The sequence below is a fragment of the Chiloscyllium plagiosum genome, unplaced genomic scaffold (assembly GCF_037043375.1).
Source record: "Chiloscyllium plagiosum isolate Xiang-an unplaced genomic scaffold, Cpla_swu_hap1 HiC_scaffold_21, whole genome shotgun sequence".
Taxonomy (NCBI): domain Eukaryota; kingdom Metazoa; phylum Chordata; class Chondrichthyes; order Orectolobiformes; family Hemiscylliidae; genus Chiloscyllium; species Chiloscyllium plagiosum.
Window position 1 is genome coordinate 37,750,680 of NW_028270159.1, and position 20,977 is coordinate 37,771,656.

The following is a 20,977-nucleotide window of genomic DNA, read 5'->3' on the forward strand; positions in this document are numbered from 1 at the left end:
CTTGGAAATTAAAAATTCTGCTGCTCAATTCTTTGGAAACTGGAAACCACTGATTGTATCAGAGAATGCAGAAAGTCCTGATGACATTAAGAGTGGTTTAATAATCCGAAATAAACAGTTACTGAAAAAATTCTTTAACTATTGAATAGATATTCCAAATCCAATTCAACTTACTCCATATTTGCCTCACATACCTTTAAGTACACCTCTTCCAGTCCACTTATACCCTTCAGACTCTGACCTGACATTTCCAAGGTCAAGCACACTTAACTCCATTCCCCAACCAACACTGTGCCCTGCCACTCAACATGCTCCCCCCAGCCTCTAGCCCCACTTCTCCTAGCTTTGTATAGAGTCGCCTCTGTCACTGCTTTGCAACTGACACTTCTTCTCCCACCATTACAATACACCCAACATCCTCCCTCCTCCACTCCACACCCAAACCCCACCCTTCCGTCTGTCTAGACATGATCTGCCCCCACCCTCGTAACTGACAGACCCGGCAACCATCAAATCCACCTTCCACTGGTTCTGATTTCACCCCAACTGAATCTGTTTGCTGCAAACTGACCTGGTTCCCTTGCCAACTAGCATGCTTTCCACTTGGCATGATATCCCCTTCCATAATGGCACTCTAACCAGCTGGCACTTCATTCACCAATACCCTCCCCCCAACCCATCTGTCATCCTACCTTCTGGCACCTTACCCAGTCTACACTTCACCTTCCCAGTGCCCTAAAGTCACAGTGACCTTGTGTACTGATTGTTTGACAGCAGCTGTCACAGTGGTTGTTTGGGCCATTAAATATCAGAATTACAGGCGTTATGAAGATGTGGGTGTAGAACTACCGGACACAGCACCAAGTGTTCTCAATAAGGCAACAGTGTAACACTTGGTCGAACAACTCGATTAGCTTGTTGCCTGAAGACAAAATAAACAAATTCGAATTTGGCCAATCAGTTCAAATTATACCCCAAAAAATATCAAACTCCAATCCACCTTCAATTTAGGAAATTGATTATCTTAAAAGCCATTAACACAATCCAATCCGATAATCTGAAAGGAGAACTGCCAAGCCTAGCATGTAAACAGCCTGCCTGAAAATAGTTCTCTTAAAAAGGTTCGATAGTGAACGGTGCCACAGAAATTCCTAAGAAGAAAAGGCATAGGAATATCCCAATAGAAGCATGAAAGCTGCCTGGTTTTGAGATAAGAAGTGTCGTTTTTAAATCGTAATTGGGAGTTTTATCGAACTAGTATTATAGAAGGGAAGGTAAAAGAAGGCTAAAGGAAGAAATTGTAAATTTTAGCTAGTTAAGTATTCTCTGTTATATTTTAAGAAATAAAGTTGTTAATTTTTACTTAAAAAATTTCCTGGCCACTCGGACTTTTACACATTACTGCACAGGTAAATCTTTTCTGTGTTGCTGGTTTTAAATGAAGCAGGAAGGTTTACCCCGTGTCGTAACATAGGCTATGTTAACTATGGGATGAATTTGCACATCAGTGATTTAAAACAACTATAAAGCAACTATCATCGCCATCATCAAAATGCTGTACTGAGTGGTGTTGGCAATCATGTTCTCCAAAACTTTATAATCATAGCCACAGTGATTGACCTTGTTGGAGTTCTGGTGAAACCAGCTTTGATTTCTTGCACCCCTTCCATTAATCAAATCAACGACCACAATAATGCCCATATGATTATCCTGTGTCTTTTATACACATAGAGGACACAGACCCTCAAGGGGAGAAAGCCAATTGGAGTAATATTGGACTTAACTCTTTGCTTTGCATTATTTATGTAACAACTTGAATTTATTTATAGCTTCTTGAATGAAATGAAAGGTTACAAGGGACTTCAGAGGAATACTAACAAAAAAAAATAAGGAGGTATTAAAATGTGTTTTTTTTTTAATTCACTCGTGGGCATCACTGGATGGCCAGCATTAATTGCCTGTCACTAATCGCCCTTGAGAAGGTGGTGGTGAGTTAACATTCTTGAACCGCTACAGTCCATGTGCTATAGGTTGGCCCACAAAAGCCCTTAGGGAAGGAATTCCAAGATTTTGACCCAGCAACGGTGAAGGAACAGTGATATATTTCCAAGTTAGGATGGTGAGTGGCTTGGAGGGGAACTTGCAGGTGATGGTGTTCCCATGTATCTGCTGCCCTTGTCCTTCCTGATGTAAGTGGTCATGGTTTTGGAAGGTGTTGTTTAAGAATGTTTGATGAATTTCTACAGTCCATCTCATAACTCCTACACACTACTGTACTGAGCACTGCTGGTGGAGGTGGACGCTTGTGAATGTGGTGCTAATCAAGTGGGCTGCTTTGTCCTGGATGAAGTCAAACTTCTATAGTGTTGTTAAAGCTGCACACATCCAAGCAAGTGGGGAGTATTCCATCACACTCCTGACTTGTGCTTTGTAGATGATGGACAGGAAGCAAGTTAATTGCCACAGTATTCCCAACCTCTGACTTGCTCTTGTAGCTACTGTGTTTGTGTGGTGAGTCCGGTTCAGTTTCTAATATATGGTAACCTTTAGGAAATTGATAATGGGGGATTCAATTATAGTAGAAATGATTAGATTGGTTCTTATTGGAGATGGTCATTGCCTGGCATTTGTGTGATGTGAATATTAATTGTCACTTGTCAGACCAAGCCAGGATATTGTCCAGATCTTGTTGCATTTGAACATGCACTGCCTCAGTATCTGAGGAGTTGGAAATGGTGCTGAACATTACGCAAACATTGCAAATCATCCCGACTTCTGACTTTATGACTGAGGGAAGGGCATTGATGAAGCAGCTGAAGATTTTTGGGCCTATGACACTATCCTGAGGAACTCCTGCAGAGTTGTCCTGGAACTGAGATCAGTGACCTCCAATAACCACAACCATCTTCCTATGTGTCAGGTATGACGCCAACCAGCAGAAAGTTTGCCACCTGATACCCTGCCTGCTTCTGGTTTTGCTCCTTAATGCACACTCACAGACTTTGATGTCAAAGGCTGTCACTCTCAATTCACCCCTGGAATGCAGCTGTTTTGTCCCTGTTTGAACCAAGGCTGAAATGAGGCCAGGGGCTGAGTGGCCCCAGAGGATCCCAAACTAGGCATCGCTGAGCAGGTTTTTATTGCTGAACAGGTGCTGCTTGATAGCACTGTTGATGACACCTTCCATCATTTTACTGACGACCAAGAGTAGACTGATGGGGTGGTAATTTGACAAGCTGGATTTGACCTTATGTTTTGTGTGCAGGGCATACGCAGGCAATTTTCCACGTTGTCAGATTGTAGCTTCAGTTGTAACTATACTGGAAGAGCTTGACTAAGACAGCGCATGTTCTGGACCACAGGTCTTCAGTCCTCTTGGCAAGATGTTGTCATAGACTTTGGAGTATCCAGTGCCTTCAACTACTTCTTAGTATCCCGTGGAGTGAATAGAATTGGCTGTAGACTGGTTTCTGTGATGCTGGGGACCACTGAATAGGGCCAAAGTATTGTCTCCTTGGCACTTCTGGCTGAAGATTGCTGTGATGTTTCAGCCTTATAAAATATTCAGTCAAATCAGTAGACATAGAGTCAGAGTCATAGAGATGCACAGCAAGGAAAACAGACTCTTCGGTCCAACTTGTCCATACCGACCAGATAGCCCAACCCAATCTAGTCCCACCTGCCAGCACCCGGCCCATATCCCGCCAAACCCACTTCCTATTCATATACCTATCCAGATGCCTTTTAAATGTTGCAATTGTACCAGCCTCCACCACTTCCTCTGGCAGCTCATTCCATACACGTACCATCCTCTGCGTGAAAAGATTGCCCATTAGGTCTCTTTTATATCTTTCCCCTCTCACCTTAAACCTATGCCCTCTAGTTCTGGACTCCCCCACCCCAGGGAAAAGACTTTGTCTATTTATCCTATCCATGCCACTCACGATTTTATAAATTTCTATGAGGTCACTCCTCAGCCGCCAATGCTCCAGGGAAAACAGCCCCAGCCTATTCAGCCTCTCCCTGTAGCTCAAATCCTCCAACCCTTGCAACATCCTTGTCAATCTTTTCTGAACCTTTTCAAGTTTCGCAACATCTTTCCAATAGGAAGGAGACCAGAATTGCACGCAATATTCCAGCAGAGGCCTTACCAATGTCCTATACAGCCACAATGAATAGAACATAGAACATTACAGTGCAGTACAGGCCCTTCGGACCTCGATGTTGCGCCGACCTGTCATACCAATCTGAAGCCTATCTAACTTACACTATTCCATGCATGTCCAATGAGTGTCTTAAAAGAGGAATTGGAAGTAAGAAAGCAAAGAGGCTTGGCCAGAACATTCAAGCACTTGGAGCAAAGCAGCTGAAGTTACAGCTAGCAGTGATGGACTGCTTAATATTGGGAATGTTCAAGAGACCTGAATGTGAAGAGTGCAGAGACCTTGGAAGTTTGTAGGGTGGAAAGAAGTTGTAGAGATAGGAAGGGTCAAGATCAACGTGGGATTTCAAAATTAAAGATGGCTATTTGAAAGTAGAGTTGTTACCAGTCTGAGAGCAAGCATTGGTTAGTGAGCAGAGTGGCAATTGGTGAACAAAATTTGTCAAGCGTTAAGAGACGGGCCGCAGTTGCTTGTTGCTCTTTTGGAATGACAGAACAGCTGTTGGCCTGTTCAGCTGATATTTGATTCAAATGAAGTTATTTTCCTCATTTCAGAAAGCATGGAATCTGATTTGTGTGTAATTTTACCAGCTAGTTGGGCCATTACTAAATGCTCATTCTCAGATCTGTATGATGGCATTCAGCTTAACAGACCATGAGTTACACATGCAGGGAACATACATTACATCCAGGGATCTTTCAGATATGGTGCTATGATGATAATGCACTGCCCAGTCTAAAATAAGATGAAGCTCAACATTCAAACATTTGGTAACAAATCAAGAAAAACCATCTGGGAGGAATTTATTAGATCTTGTTTTGCTCTCCAAAAAGGTCAGTCATTTCTTTTGAAGATTCAGCAACAACAGACATGTAGAAACGAGCAGGAACAGATGGCTCGTCATTTTCCAGCAGGAACTGCTACTGGGACTTTGAACGGAAAAGAATCAAAAACAGAAAGCTGCCTGCAGTTAGAAAGAAGTTGGCTATTTCTGGTCCATCAGTTTCTGCAATGATATTGATCTGACTAAGTTCTGAAATGATCTTTCCCAAATCTTTCATAATCCCTTCCCATAGGGGCTGTCTCACACGGAATGGTACAGATTTGGTTTTAACAATGAAACATTCGTTTATTTTGCAAAACAAATGAAGATATAATAGAATAAATCAAACTATTTACGTATAACACATGTTTAAAGCTTTTGAAGCACACAGTAAAAATACAATGCCAACGACAGTATCATACAATGTTTCCCTTTACTGCACAGTGTTTCACTCAGTTTTGGTTTACTCAGCTGTGAGTTCTTCATCATGAAAGTCTGACAGCCTCTTCCTTCATTCATCACATAACTGAGCATAAACTTGTAACCCTTTCAGTGTTTTAACCAAACACTTCTAGTCTGGAACTTGTATAAATCTCATTAGAGTGAAGTAACCCATTTGAACAATTCTAAGCTCTCCTACCTTTTCTCAAGAATGTCTGCTTTACATATTCAACTTCAATTAAGAATTCTGCAGAATTGGCACAGACGGAAACTAAAAGTTGTTTTTCAAGCTAGGGTTTTTTTCCCCTAAGCCCAAAAGAAATTCCGGAATTTTATAGCTGAAAGCATAATGCATGATACTGTTCAATCAGTTCACTCTCTCTTCAAAACTGTCTGTCAGACTGTTTTTGAAAAGACATCACCATGGTGAAATACTTACTATTTAATCATTAAAACCCTTTGGACACCCAGAAAACTCACATACAACTACCTCAAAAGTCAAAAATTCAAACGTTAAATTAAATTGTATTAAAATATATGTAAACCACACAACCTACATCACAATAGGCCTCATGTTGTTTAATCTTATATACTCCTTGAATTGTCGTGTTAGCCATGACTGATTAACTTCTTTTGTTTTATGCCTTGAAGCAGATGCAGTGAACTATGTAAACATAGAAAATAGGAGTGATTGTAGGCCATTTGGCCCTTCAAGCCTGCTGTGCTATTCAATATGGATAATGGTCGATCACCCAACTCTGATCCTGTGTTCTTCTGATCCCTTAAATCCTACGAACTATATCTAATTCATTCTAATTCATTGTTCTGGTCTCAAACAATTTCTATGGCAAACATTTCCACAAGTTCACTGCACACCACTGCTGGTGTGATATTTCTAACTTAACTTGAATATATTAAACAATTCAACTGAAAGTTCAGGGACAGAGTCAACTGGCTAAATGTTATCAGCTTTTTATTGAATGGACGTAGGGCAAAAGACAACAGTTGCTAACACAAGTCAAATTTAGCAGCAATTAAATGGGGCTTACAAAGTTCCACAAAAAGAGCAGAGTGTGTTCATGCGTCTTAGGAAGCCATCAACATATCAATAACTATGCCGATACCAGTGTGAAAACACCTGATCTCATCTGATCTCGGAAGCTAAGCAGACTCAGGCCTAGTTAGTACTTGGATGGGAGACCGCCTGAGAACACCAGATGCAATAGGCTTTAAAAGGGGTGGCACGGTGGCTCAGTGGTTAGCGCTGTTGCCTCACAGCACCAGACACCTGGGTTCAATTTCACCCTTGGACAACTGTCTGTATGGAGTTTGCACATTCTCCCCGTGTCTGTATGGGTTTCCTCCGGGTGCTCTGGTTTCCTCGCACAATCCAAAGATGGATTGGCCATGCTAAATTCCCCATAGTATCCAGAGATGTGTAGGTTAGGTGAATTAGCCATTGGAAATGCAGGATTTCGGAGATAGGATGAGTCTAGGTGGGATGCTCTTTGGAGAGTCGGTGTGGACTTGTTGGGCCAATTGTCCTGTTTCCACACTTTAGGGGTTCTATAAATTAATGAGTCTCTAAGTCTTGCTGTTACTTTCAAACTACAGGCATTATTGTCTCAATTTTCTTTTGTGTAAGGCTGAAGCAATCTGAGATAGTTAATACATTCTTTTTCTGACATTAACCATTAAGGTAAGTCACAGTTCACATATGATTTAATCTAATAACTTGCTAGCCTTGCAAATAAAACTTTAAAAGTAGAAGTATTGAAAGGAACTAGCATATACCTGAGTACATGTATAATTGCCAACTGAATGCACACTCGCTTCAATCATCAGCAAAACTATTTATTTTTAATGATTTGCTCATGGAAAAACGGGAGATGATGCTTGATTTCCCAGATGCTTTGTTAATGCTAAAAAGTGCATGTCATCTCATCCTGACCAGCGAGAAAAGAACACTGACCTGTACAATGTGCAGTTTTTCATTTTGATCAGCTGTGTTTCAAAAATTGCTAAACTTTCAGTAATCTTTGACTTGCCCCAAGAGTTTTGTCTTAACATTATGCTATAGCTCCAAGTTATGCAAGTAGGAACAATTTTTTTCTTTTTATCAAACCAGCTTGATAACAGATATAGTTTCACAGGAAATTATATTGACAAAGTTATGCATTCTTCTTAGTTCTTCAAAGCAAAAGATCCTTCTAAGAGAGAAATCTTCTGTGCCTCATTCATAGCAACTTTGAACTGAAACTTGCTGGAGTACAACACTTCATGGCATATACTCAATTTGATCACTAATAGTAACCAGCAACATTTCTATTTTTTCCAAAACTTTCTGGGTTATAATTATTGAGCACAAAAACCTACTGGTGCCAGTTGTGGCTCCACCCTTGAATCAGAAAGTTGTGGCTTCAAGTCCTGTTTATGCATTCCAAACTGACACTGGAGTCCAGTCCAGAGAGTCATATATCATCAGATACACCATTACACTAAGGGCCCATCAGTCTTCTCTGGAACTAACAACACTTGGCTATACCTAAATGATAAGGAATGCAGCAGTTCAAGAAGGCAGCTCACCGCCACTTTATCAAAGGCAATCAACAAAGGGCAATAAATGCCAATGACGCCTACCTCCACAAAAAGGTCTAAAAGAGGTCAACATAAAAAAAGATCTCACAGTAGTTTAGCCAATAATTATCCCTCAACCAACTCCACAGATTACTGTTTGCATGACTTCGCAATGCATAAATTAGCCACTGCACTCCTAAAACTGTGCTTCAAACAAGTCAAAATTACTTCACAGCCTTAAAGAACTTTACAATTTTTTAAATGATGAAATTCATAAATACACATTCTTTTTGACAAAACAAAAAAGCGTTTTCCCAACAGCAGTTTAATATAAAACACAAAAAAGTGTCTTAAACAATGTCAACTCAAGTAATCGCTGATTGGAACAGATCAATAAAAGACTTTCTATTTGTATATTTTGTCTTCAAATAATTCTCTTTTTGCCTGTCCACATTCAGTTTATTCTGTATTAGTTGAATGACATCAATAATATGATCATGGCTATAACTTGCATTATGGCTCTCCTCCAGGCCGCTGCACTCAGGATTTACAAGGACCTGCCCTTCAACATTCATGAATTATATAAAGATTATTTTCAGGTTTCAGACAACAGTGTAAGATGAGGAACTATTGTCAGTCTTATACAAGTACATGAAAAGCGCAGCAGGTCAGGCAGCATCCATAGGCAGCATCAGCCTATGCCCGAAACGTCGATTCTCCTGTTTCTTGGATGCTGCCTGACCTGCTGCGCTTTTCCAGCAACACATTTTCAGCTCTGATCTCCAGCATCTGCAGTCCTCATTTTCTCCTTATACAAGTACATCTCAAGTTATCACTGCTTAAAAACATAAAGAAATATCTCACATCTCAGGCTGAAGCCACAGATTTCATTGCATCATTTAATCTATTCATGCTGGCTAAAGTTTCAATGTGCTATCTGACTTCCTAGCTCCAGGTCAAGTATTGCCTATGTGTACATGTATTCATTATGGTGTGTACCTAACAATATCTTATTTGAGTATCATGCAATATATAATGCTAGTGATTGCACATGAGTAGCCATCATCATGATAAAATATACAACTGGAAAGTGGCTAATATTGTGCCTTTATTTAAGAAAGGGTATAAGAGCGACAGGCTGGTAATTCTGACATCATTTGTGTGTAAGTTCTTGGAGGTGACTCTAAGACTTAGGATTTACATGCATTTGGAGAGGTGAGGACTGCTTAGAGATAGTCAGCATGGTTTTGTGCGAGCGAAATTGTGTCTCACAAACTTGATTGAGCTTTTTGAGAAAGTAACCAAAAAGATTGATGAGGGCAGAGTGGTAAGCATTGTTTACATGAACTTTAGTAAAGCCTTTGACAAGGTTCCGCATGGTAGACTAATCAGTAAAGTTAAATCACAGGGGATTCAGGGTGACCTTGCCAATTGGCTTTATGGTAGGAGACAGAGGGTAGTGGTGGAAGGTTGCTTTTTGGACTGGAGGCCTGTGTCCAGCGGTGTTCCACATGGATAAGTACTGGGTCTGCTTTTGTTGTCATTTATGTAAACAATTTGGATGAGAATATAGGAGGCATGATTTTGATGCAGATGGCATCAAAATTGATGGCAGAGTCAAAAGCGAAAAGATTATTTAAGGATTACAAAGTGATCTTGATCAATCAGGTCAATTGGCCGAGGACTGACAGAGGGAGTATAATTTGGATAAATGTGAGGTATTACATTTTGGTAAAACAAACAAAGGCAAAAGTTATACAATTAATGGTAAGGCTCTGGGTAGTGTTGTAGAACAGAGAGACCGAGATGTTCGGGTAAATAATGTTTTGGAATTTGCGTCACAGATGGACAGATTGGTTAAGGAGGTGTTTAGTATGCTTGCTTTCATTGCTGAGACCTTTGAGTATAGGAGTTGGGGTGTCACGTTGAGGTTTTGCTGAATGTTGGTGGGAATTTTTCTGGAGTACTGTATACAGTTCTGCTCACCCTTTTATAGGAAGGATATTATTAAATTGAAGATTGTTCAGAAAAGATTTACCAGGATGTTTCCAGGAGGGAGAGTTTGAACTATAAAAATAGCTTTTTTTCACTAGAGTGTAGCAGGTTGAGAGGTGACATTATAGAGGTTTATAAAATGATGAGGGGCAAAGGTAAGTTAAATAGCAAGGGTCTTTTCCCTTGGTGAGGGAATTCAAAACGAGGGGTCATATTTTGAGGTGAGAGGTGGAAGTTTTAAAAAGGATATGGGGGTAGCTTTTTTTACCCAGATCGTGGTCCGTGTGTGAAATGAACTGTCAGAGGAAGTGGTAGACACAGGTACAGTTATGCTTATAAGACATTTGGAATTGTACATGAAAGGAACGCTTTAAAGAGGCTTGGGCAAATGCAGGCAAGTGGGACGAGTTAGGTTGGGAACATGTCGACATGGACAAGTTGGACCAAAGGGTTTGTTTCCATGCTGCATGTCTCAATGACCGATCATTAGGTTTTATGCCACTTCCTTGTGAAGTACACAGCCTCTGAATAGCATTTTAAACATTTTTGATTCATCCATGGTACTACAGAGAATAATATCAATGTAATCCCATGAACAATCACAACCCATTGTGAATATCATTGTGAATAAAATGATGGCTGTTTGAAATGTCAATAACCTGAGTAATTTTAGAAGACAACATATTGAGGTATGCAGGGGCAGAATTAGATTAGATTACATTACATTACAGTGTGGAAACAGGCCCTTCGGCCCAACAAGTCCACACCGCCCCGCCGAAGCGCAATCCACCCATACCCCTACATTTACCCCTTACCTAACACTACGGGCAATTTAGCATGGCCAATTCACCTGACCCGCACATCTTTGGACTGTGGGAGGAAACCGGAGCACCCGGAGGAAACCCATGCAGACACGGGGAGAACGTGCAAACTCCACACAGTCAGTCGCCTGAGGCGGGAATTGAACCCGGGTGTCAGGTGCTGTGAGGCAGCAGTGCCACCGTGCCGCCCAAAATGGTCTAAGCACACAGTTTGAAGTACAACTGAATCTAAATCAACATGCAAATGATGACTGGATTTACACGTACAAGTTAAAAAGATATTATGGAGCTCAGTATTCAAAGTGAAGTAAAAGGATTGCTGTATTATTAAGGAGTCAAGCAATTCCATCCTCTTCCTCAACCCTACCACCCCTGAACAAAATTACAATATATTTGACTATCTCTTATGTGTTCAAAGAATACAATATTGTTTGTGGTCTGTCTTGATCAGAACTGTATGTAAGACAGCTGCCTGTAATTTGTGTGTGTCATGACAGAGATTACATGTGTATAGCAAGCCAGGAAGGACATGTGTACAAACATGTATTTTTAATTGACTTGTTTGGACATAAAATGACACACCTTCAGCACAAATGGGATCAGAATGCACACCTTCTTACCCAGTCCAGTTAGTACCACTGTGCCACCAGCACAGATTTCTAATCAGTTTTGAGCTGGACATTGGCACTTGTCTACTCTGCAATCCAATCCTTTGGCTAGTTAATGCACAGATGGGCGCTTTGCAAAACCTTTGCACAGAAATGGCTGTTGGAAGACAGCAATCATTTGTCTCCTTATCAGAGGCACAATGATTAATTATATGGCTCTCTCCCTTGAGTCATGCCTCAAAAATACTTTGCAAAAAAAATCAATATACTGTTAATTATATTACAAGCATTTGCAACACCTTGGTAACCACTTGTTCCGCCAGTGTTCTCAACCCTTATACAAAGAGGATCAATAATAGGAACTCAAAGCATTTTGAAACCTCATTATGATCTCTTTATTACCTTGCAGTAATAAATCTTCCAATAACGGTATTATGTTGCAGCAAATGACTGCACTCTTGCACAATTGGATTATGATCAGCTTACGTATTAATTAAAGAAATGCATGCTGAATTATCAGTGACTGCGTGAGGGTTTTATGAAATTTCGAGAGAAATTTAAGACCATTTTAAGATCATTCAAGCATTTTAACACATCTCCCCATATAAAAAAAAGGAAATTTATAACTGAGTTTTGACCTTTTTACCTTTATTCTCCCATGGGATGTGGACATACCGGCAAAGTCAGCTTTTGCTCCCAATCCCTACATGGTCTTGGACTGAATGTAGTTAAGAGTTAACTACTTAGTTGCGTTTCTGGGAGTCGCATGGATGGGAGACCAGGTCAGAGCGGCAAATGGCTTTCCCTAAAATGATTAACGACCCAGATAATTTCTTATGCTCCAATTGACAACCATTATGATGGTGATATGCCATAATTAAGGCCAGATTTGTGATTGGAATTGTAATTCCAGCATCTATCACCCATTTCCCTGGATTATCATTTCAATTACATGGTCATTTCACCACCATGGAACCTACTGAACTATCTCACATCCATTTCAGGCAAGGATCAGTTTTGAAAAAGTTGAAATTATTCTTAAAATTTCTCTTGCGGTTCCTGCCCGCACCATTTTGAAACTTCATAATTCCTGTACAGAATGGATTGTGCACAAAACCCCATCCAACACTGCCCCCTGCCCTCCCCCCCCTCTCCGGGGCAGCTGGACTGGACACCAGCAACAAGATTGCTGCAGTTGCCTTTGTGGGGTAATTCTCCAAATAGCACACACACACACAACTTTTTACTACAACTTTTTAACAGGTTCCACTTTTGCTCTGTACAGGAAAATGTTGGAAAGGTTATGTGGGGAAAGTGGGTTTAGGGTACACCCTTGTGTAGAACTCCAGGGAAAGTGTCGGGAGTGAGAGAGGGGGTGGGCAGTCAGTCATTTGGAGACAGAGCCTATTTAATCACTGTACACAAAAGGCATGATCACTGTTGATGTACTGTTTCCATCAGGACTTCGAGATTTCCTTTGGATAATCTGATTTTCGGATAATTGGTATACGGATAATCGAAGTTACTCTGTATAAAACTCAGGTGGAAACAGTTAAGAAATAAAATGTTCAGAAAATCAAACGTGTATAATGGCTGGCCACCATAAGATGTCCCAGTCTGCTTTAGTGTGAATGAAATCCCTTGGAAGAGAAATCATTGTTGTGCTGTAAGAATTATTATTGGTCTCATCTACAAACTGGAGCATCAATTGACATATAGAACAAACTTATCTTTGTGTAATGTCATTATGTATAAGACCTTAGAACTCCCATATGGGGGTGAGTACAGAGACAGTTGACATGAAAATTTGCACTGTCAGCTGACATAGCAGCATCGTGTTTCCAAGGATTATTTTTCTGGAGGTGCAATCTGAATTTTCCAGTCAGCTTGCAGGTCCTCTGTGGTGTCAGAAACTAGGTCATTTGCCCTGATGCAGCCACTCAGCACCAGATCAGGGGTGAGTCCAGGCTTCACAGCTGGGAACACTTCGCTCTGTGGAGAGGATTCCCTCACCATCACAGTGGTCAGGCAGTGCTGTCCATTTCTCATTTCTATGTTGCTGTGAACATACGTCAAGTTGGAAATATCGTATCGCATTTCTCTTGCTGCCAATCACAGGTTGCAGCACTATCTGTATCCTCCTATTTGATCCGGGGTCAGTTGATGCTAACAACATGGTGTCAATTTCTGCACTGGCTGAGGTTACCATGAAGGATTCTCCTTCACAACCTCTGGCCTCGTCTGGGCCAGGTCCCTCAGGTTAAACCACCACCAGTCATCTCCTTCTAATGAGTGAGTAGCCCGATGATCTGGTAGGACTAAAATTATGTTAACTATTATACCTCCCATTTAGAGAGTCCTGCTTCTATCCTTAATTAGCCACTAATTGGCTAATGTGAGCCGAGGTACCCTGACAGTGAAACCTGGAACAAACGCATGGATCAGGACTGTTCACAGTATGGAAGTGTATACAAAGAAAATACATCTGTCAAATACCACTGCAAAGAGGAAGAAGAGAAAAGGAAAAAGGGAGTGGGGGAAAGAGGAGAAGGAAAAGCTCTTTTCGAACATTTCCTGTCTTTATACTTCTAGTAATCAACCCACTAAATTTGCAACATTTTACTTGTGAGATTGGTGAGTTAAGCTGATGGCAAACCTTACTTTGGAGTAAATTTGTAACTTCAGCTGCATTGGATGCTATGGTAACTACAGGGGGCACCCAGCACGGTGGCCGCATCAAAGGGTAGGTACAATAAAAAGAATGTTTTCAAAATACTCATAATCCTGGCATCACGATTTGTTTGGTAGCCCAGGCCAAATGCTTGCCTGTGCCACTTCTGCTTCCTCACCGCCTCCCTCACATCACCACCTTGATGCCTCACTATTCAGAATCTCCGCAAGTGAGGAAGCGAGGTACTGCAGGACACTGAAGAGGGAGGAGATGTTGCCAAATGCAATGACTACCAGAGAGGGTAGGTGGGGGCTAGGAAGTGAGTGGGAGAGCTGGGCGCTGAGGTCCTCAAGTAAAACAGAGAACCTTGGCAATCATTGGAACAGCTCATATACATCTGGGTAGAGATGGGATCTAGGTACACAAAGACATTAACAGTGCCAACGTGCTCTGACAGTACATTGGCAGGAGATGCACTGATTAGATGCAGAAAGCTTGAATCACAAACCTAACAACTTCTTGCTATTTCATGTAGCTCCAATTGATGTCTAGCGTGTATGAGATGTTCAGACATAATACACAGAGCTTGTTGTAGTGTGGTCCCTGGTTCTGAGCTAGGAGGCCTGAGTTCAAGTCTCACGCGCTCCAGAGGTACATAATAACATCTCAGAACAGGTTAATTAGAAAATATCTTCACAAAGCTTAATTCTACCTCTTTCTGCTAACTTACAACAGCAAAATTGCAACAGGACACTCAAAAAATAGAAACATTACAAAATTATCACTTATGCAAATAGAAGTGTTCTTAACTCTTCTTAACTTATGTACATTGACTCTGAAATGCTCTGTGAGAATTCTTAAAGTTCAATGAGAACACCCCTCATTCTTTGAAATGCTAGAGAATGTGGGTCCAATTCCTCAACCTCTTTACATAAGACAATCCCATTATGCCATCACAGGTGACCTTCTGTTGCACTTACTCAACGGAAGTATCGGAAGTATCAACCATGGCAAGAGGACTTGAAGAGAAATCCAATAGAAAACCTCTATTCTTTTCTGTATTTCTATGGCTAAATTCTATATCTTTTTGAAATGTACAATCTCTCTTGATTCATAAAATGACCAAGGAGGATTACATGATCATACTTCTGGAAGATTCTGAGCTCCCCAATTGTACATAGACATACCAGTTAAAATTGGCACACAAGGCCTGGAGACCAGCTACCTGTCTGCAGCCAGATCTGAAAAAAGGAAAAATCCTCAAAATATACATTATATTAAAATGCGCAATAATGCTTATAGCTGTCGACCATCGCCGACAACCAGGAAGACCATTGCCAGGAAGACCATCGCCGACAATTTCTCCTAGTTGATTTTAAGCTACTGCGAATCCTCTTACAAGGATGCCTTCCTTGAAGAAGCTCTCTTCCTCCCTCTACAAGGATTTCAGTGAGTCCCTCTCTCACTACACACCCCAGGTCATCTCCTCTGCCCTGAAGCTCTTCAGCCATGTTCTCAAACAGACTCGCTACAACAGCCACATCTCCTTCCTCAGCACCTGCCTACAGAACCGACTGACCCCGCACAGACTCCGGACTACATTCAGACCAACAAAATTTGGACCCAACCAGGACAACCAGTACCTACAACAAATCTGAAGCCTCCAGCAACAGACCTCCCTCCGGATCCTCCGCTCCACGCTTGCAGCCATGCGCCGCTACTTACATTCCCTGCAATCAGCCCTACCCCAGCTCAGGACAACACTCTCACAGACTTGCAGACTTGCAGAAGAATCCATACACTAAACAAACAGTTCTTCCTAGCCATATCGGAAATTAAAGACAGTAAGTACCAAAAACTTTCATCTACTTACCCCCACACCCTGGGTTCCTCAACTGTTCCAGAATCTTCCATCGGCCTCCGAAATCACTCTAGCGCCATTAACCACGCGGCTGCTGCAGCAACTGCCGCCATGAACCATGACGTCACTTCCGCCCCCATCGACCATGCAGCCTCTGCGATCGCCGCCCAGACAACCCCCTCCACGATCGCCAGGAAGACCATCGCCAACAACCTTAACCTCCTTCCACCTATCGCATTTCCAATGCCCCTTCCCCAAGTCCCTCCTCCCTACCTTTTATCTTAGCCTGCTTGGCACACTTTCCTCATTCCTGAAGAAGGGCTCATGCCCAAAACATCGATTCTCCTGCTCCTTGCCTGACCTGCTGCGCTTTTCCAGCAACACAGTTTCAGCTGTAGTTCAATGTCTGATTGCGGAGATAAAGCTACACGGTTAGCTTAACAACTTGCCAATTAGCCTATTGAGATTGGCCCTCAATACCTGAAATGTTTGTCATTGTTCTGACATCATTTCAATCTCTGCCTGATGAATAGCTTAAATCAGTTTGGGATTCTAAGTCAGTTGCTGTATGATTTCCAGTGGGTCAGGCAGGACTCCACGCTGCAGATGGCAGACTTCCTTAGACATTGCAATTCCTTCTCCAAGTTGCTGGACGTAAAGATGCCTACATGCTTCCTTCAGGGGAAAAAAATACTACAGGATCCAGATCACCAAGGAAATAATTATTGGCCACTGACATCTGGGAAGTCATAACTTACTTCAAGTGATTTTGAATAGTCCAGCATTTACCAAAATTTGCAATTTATGGGTGTGTGTGTGTGTGTGTGTGTGTGTGTGTGTGTGTGTGTGTGTGTGTGTGTGTGTGTGTGTGTGTGTGTGTGTGTGGATTAGCCGGGCAATTTTGAGTGTTTGTCAGTTTCATCTTTAAAAGCAGATTTATTTCAATAATTGGAATCTGAAAACAAGGGTTTGGGGAAGACTCTTCAGCCTACTTTAGTGAAGAATGGGAGTAAACAGAGAGAAGAGTAAATCAAACAAAAACTCGCTGTCTTGGGTTTAAGATAGTAAAAGCAATCACAATTTAAAATTACCCCCATTGTCCATTTCTCTGTAACAGAAGTATAGAAACGGAGACCAAACTTATTTCAGGTGCAGGCTCATCAAAGCTCCATTCAATAGCAATCACACACCATTACTTCTGTACTCCAATCCCCTCATGATGAGGGCAAATATTCTGTTACGACAGAGACAGACAGTGGAACTAAATCAGCTGATCTACTTCTGCATTCACCACACTATAAAAAGTAATACTTTCAAAGACTCTTAAAATTGACCCCAATAGTTCTTAATCAAATTCTTGAACAATCAATCCGAGACCTTGTGAATAATCAATTCTCAATGCCAGCTTGTAGCTTAAAAATATTATTAACAATACAGTCGCTACAGGACAGTAAAATTATACAATGTAATATGATTATTGCCATTGATCACCAACAGCCTAATTACAATAAACAATGATTTTCTTGTTAATGGAACAAAACCTGGTGGGCATATCCTCAGATCCTGGAAGAGAAAATTCAGTAGAATTGGGCAATTTAGTGCCAAACTCATACTTTTACAATTATGATGACTCTGTGAAAAGTGCAGCTTGATTTCTAGTGCACTACCCAATGAATCATGACACTGTCTAAGACAGGAAGAAACTTCAACTTTACTTATGACAGTAAATTTCAATTAAATGCCAAATGCACACATAACTGGATTTTTAGGACATGGTATATAAAAAAAAACAAATAATCACTGGAATTCACTGTTTCTGCCAGCATTAATTGCTCTTGCCCAACTGCTCATGAGATGATACATCCATTGTAGTGTTAGAGAGTTCCAGCATTTTGCCCAGTGACATTGAACTACCAGCAATACTACGTAAACTGGCAAAAGGTGTCACTGCCATTCCTGGTGCCAATGGCAATGCTTAGATGGTCTGTCCGATGTCATTCTTTTAGACTTTGTGGCAGATTGATTCAACTAAGTGGTTTTCTGGGCCATTTAACCGTTAACGATTTTGGTGTGAGACTGGAGTCACAGGTAGAGCCTGACCTGGTTCGGTTAGCAGTTTCTGTTCCCTGAAGAACACTGGTGAACCAGAAGGATTTTCATAACAATGTTTTATAGGGACCATTAAGCTCGGCTTTAAATTCCAAACTTATTAATCAAATTCAATGTCCACCAGCTGTTGTGATATATTTTGAACCTATGCCCAGAATTGGTCAGCTCTCCAGGTTTGTCTCTATCCAAAAGATGTTGGCCATATATTGCAATAGTGCCATGAAGTCAAAAGAAATCTTACTGACCTTTCAGTTGGCAATCATTATCAATCCCTGAACAATAGGTTAGGCCAGGGAAGGGTGTGATGAAAACTGAGCAGAACATTATTTTGGGCAGAAATATTAAACAAGCATTAGGCCTTTCATTTATATGCAAAGTGTGCAAATACCCATTTATAGTCACTGTCACAAACATTTCAAAATTGCCAGAGCCAGTAAGGCACTGAACATGTTTTTCCCATGCCAGTATTTTCTGCCACATTGAAGAGGTTTGGCTTTTGCTGTGATTTCATTCTGCAGCATCCATTCGGTTTCATCAACATGGTCATTGTTTTAGAAAAATGCAAAATCTTACCACAGTTAGATGTTACAGGTACCCCAGATGTATAAAAGCACTGAGCATCCACACACATGAATTTACCATCATGAATCACTAGAACACAACTAATACAGGAGTCCAGGAGATCAAGGGTGGTGCTCCTATTTCTAATCCAGCTGGTTCATTAATTTCTCTCTGTACTTATGCTCAGATTTAGAACCATCTTAGTCTGCACAGCCCGGCTACCGCATAGACAGGGCTCATCAACTAACTATTGGGGGAACAATAATGATCATATATACAGTGCCACTGTGGAGAATCATGATCGAGTCCTTTGACAGTGGGTAATAAATTGTTTTAATGAATAAGTGGCTGTGGAGAATATAATAATCAATCTGCCCTTTTACGTTAAGTCAGCCATTTATCACCAGCATCTGCTGTCACTATTTGATAGAAATTATTGGCATTTTTTTTTATTGATTAAGCAGTAGGCTTTAAGCAAAATCTCTCTTGGAAACTTGTCATTGATTTTGTTGGAGTCACATTTCAGACAGCATAGCAATTTACACGAAAGGGGGAGAATCAGCTACCACAGGATACCATCCATTTCACGCAGTCCACTCCAAATCCAACTTGAACACAAAATAAATTGAATCCAACGCATTCTGTAATCCATCATCATGTCATGGATTTTACTTAATCATGGCCAAAATAAAAGCTAAAAGTTAACCATGAGCGCACCTAACAAGGAAGTAATTTGCCAAAGCATGTCTCAATCTCACCATTTACAATGAATAAAGTCTTTCAGGTAGATAACATAATAAGTCTATGATATATGAATGAACTAGTATAATGAGTTTTCTATGTGAATGATGTGAGTTGCATTAACTTTAGGACTAAAGTACAGGCAATGCAAAGGAGTGACAATGCTGGCATTGGTTAAGTTCTATGGTTTGTTAACCCAAAGACCAGAAATACTATGATTTACAGTGCTGTAAGATCATTAAGAGAAATTCACCTTTTTTTGAACCTGGAAGTTACAATAGACACTGCTTTTTATCTGTGGCACTGGGAAAGCACAGCCGGTCAAGCAGCATCCGAGGAGCAGGAGAGTCAACATTTCAAGCATAAGCTCTACAACACGCACATTCCTGATGAAGAACTTGTGCTCAAAATGTCAACTCTCCGGCTCCTCGGATGCTGCCTGACCAGCTGTACTCTTCCAGCACCACACTTTTCTCCAGCATCTACAGAACTCACTCTCTCCTGCACTGCTTTTTATCTACTCATTCAAAATGAAACTTTTTTGAAACACAATGAATTGTTTCTGGATCAGTGTCCAACATATGCAGGACTTATTCATTAGCTTTGAGAGTTAGTTAAGTTCTGCTACCAAGAGAATCCATGCACAGCATTGGCACTGCAGCAAAGATGTTCTTTGCACTCCCAATGGGTTAATTAGTAGACACATAATGCTGAATAAGGAACGAACCTGTGCAGACCATGCTGTTAGTATGTTTGATCTCTGGTCGATGCTGAAATTGCTGGACTCAGCTGGGACAGAAATAGAAACACCACAAATGGCTTTGCCCTCCTGGGCCAGACACAATCCATAACTGCACAAGTGGATTAATGTGATTTGAAGATACTCCAACGCAACAAGTTTTGTTAATTGGATTGAAACCACTTTAAAAAAGTAATCTGGCTTCACAACAACAGTTCTAGAGTTACAATTACCAAAGCTACATGCCAGTGGGAACAGATGAGCTGGTTCCCCTTGGGTGCAACTCATTTGCTTGGTCATAGCAAAGGTTTATGTTCTGCTTAGAATGTAGCCATCCCTATTACTTCCAACAATAATAATGGTAATAATGTGCATGTGTGTGTGAGTGTGTGTGTGTGAGAGAGAGAGAGAATGAGTCAAGGAGACAGAACATGTAGGATTCAAAACACAAACAGAGCAGCCAATCATCTTATTGTATAGAACAGCTTGAAGTGATGAATGGTCTAACTCTGTTGTTCGTCTGTATTTTCGTACATTAATAAGAGATTTCTGAATGACAGATAGCTTCTTTATTGTTCACCACACCATTGAGGGAAATTAATTGGTTCTTTCACTCCCACCTTGAGGTGGCTTTGTATTTTTTAAGGAGCTCGTTTTGTTGCAAGTCAATTTGTAACAGTTCTAATCGGTCAAACACTTTGGATAAACATATCTTCAGCCAGAAATACCAAGCAGTTCATCCATCTCAACCTCTTCCTGAGGTCTCCAGCATCACAGATGCCAGTCTTCAGCCATATCACGACATGATATCAACAAATGGCTGAAAGCATTGGATGCTGCAAAGGCCATAGGCCCCTGCAGTTGCAT

General features: G+C 41.0%; 1 protein-coding gene and 1 pseudogene across 7 annotated transcripts in view; one reads left to right on the forward strand and one right to left on the reverse strand.

Moving 5' to 3' along the window:
* astn2 (astrotactin 2) overlaps positions 1–20,977 on the reverse strand; it is a 1,590,397-nt gene that overhangs the window by 823,732 nt on the left and 745,688 nt on the right. The window lies entirely within an intron of this gene.
* On the forward strand, positions 6,538–6,656 carry LOC122565038 (5S ribosomal RNA; annotated as a pseudogene).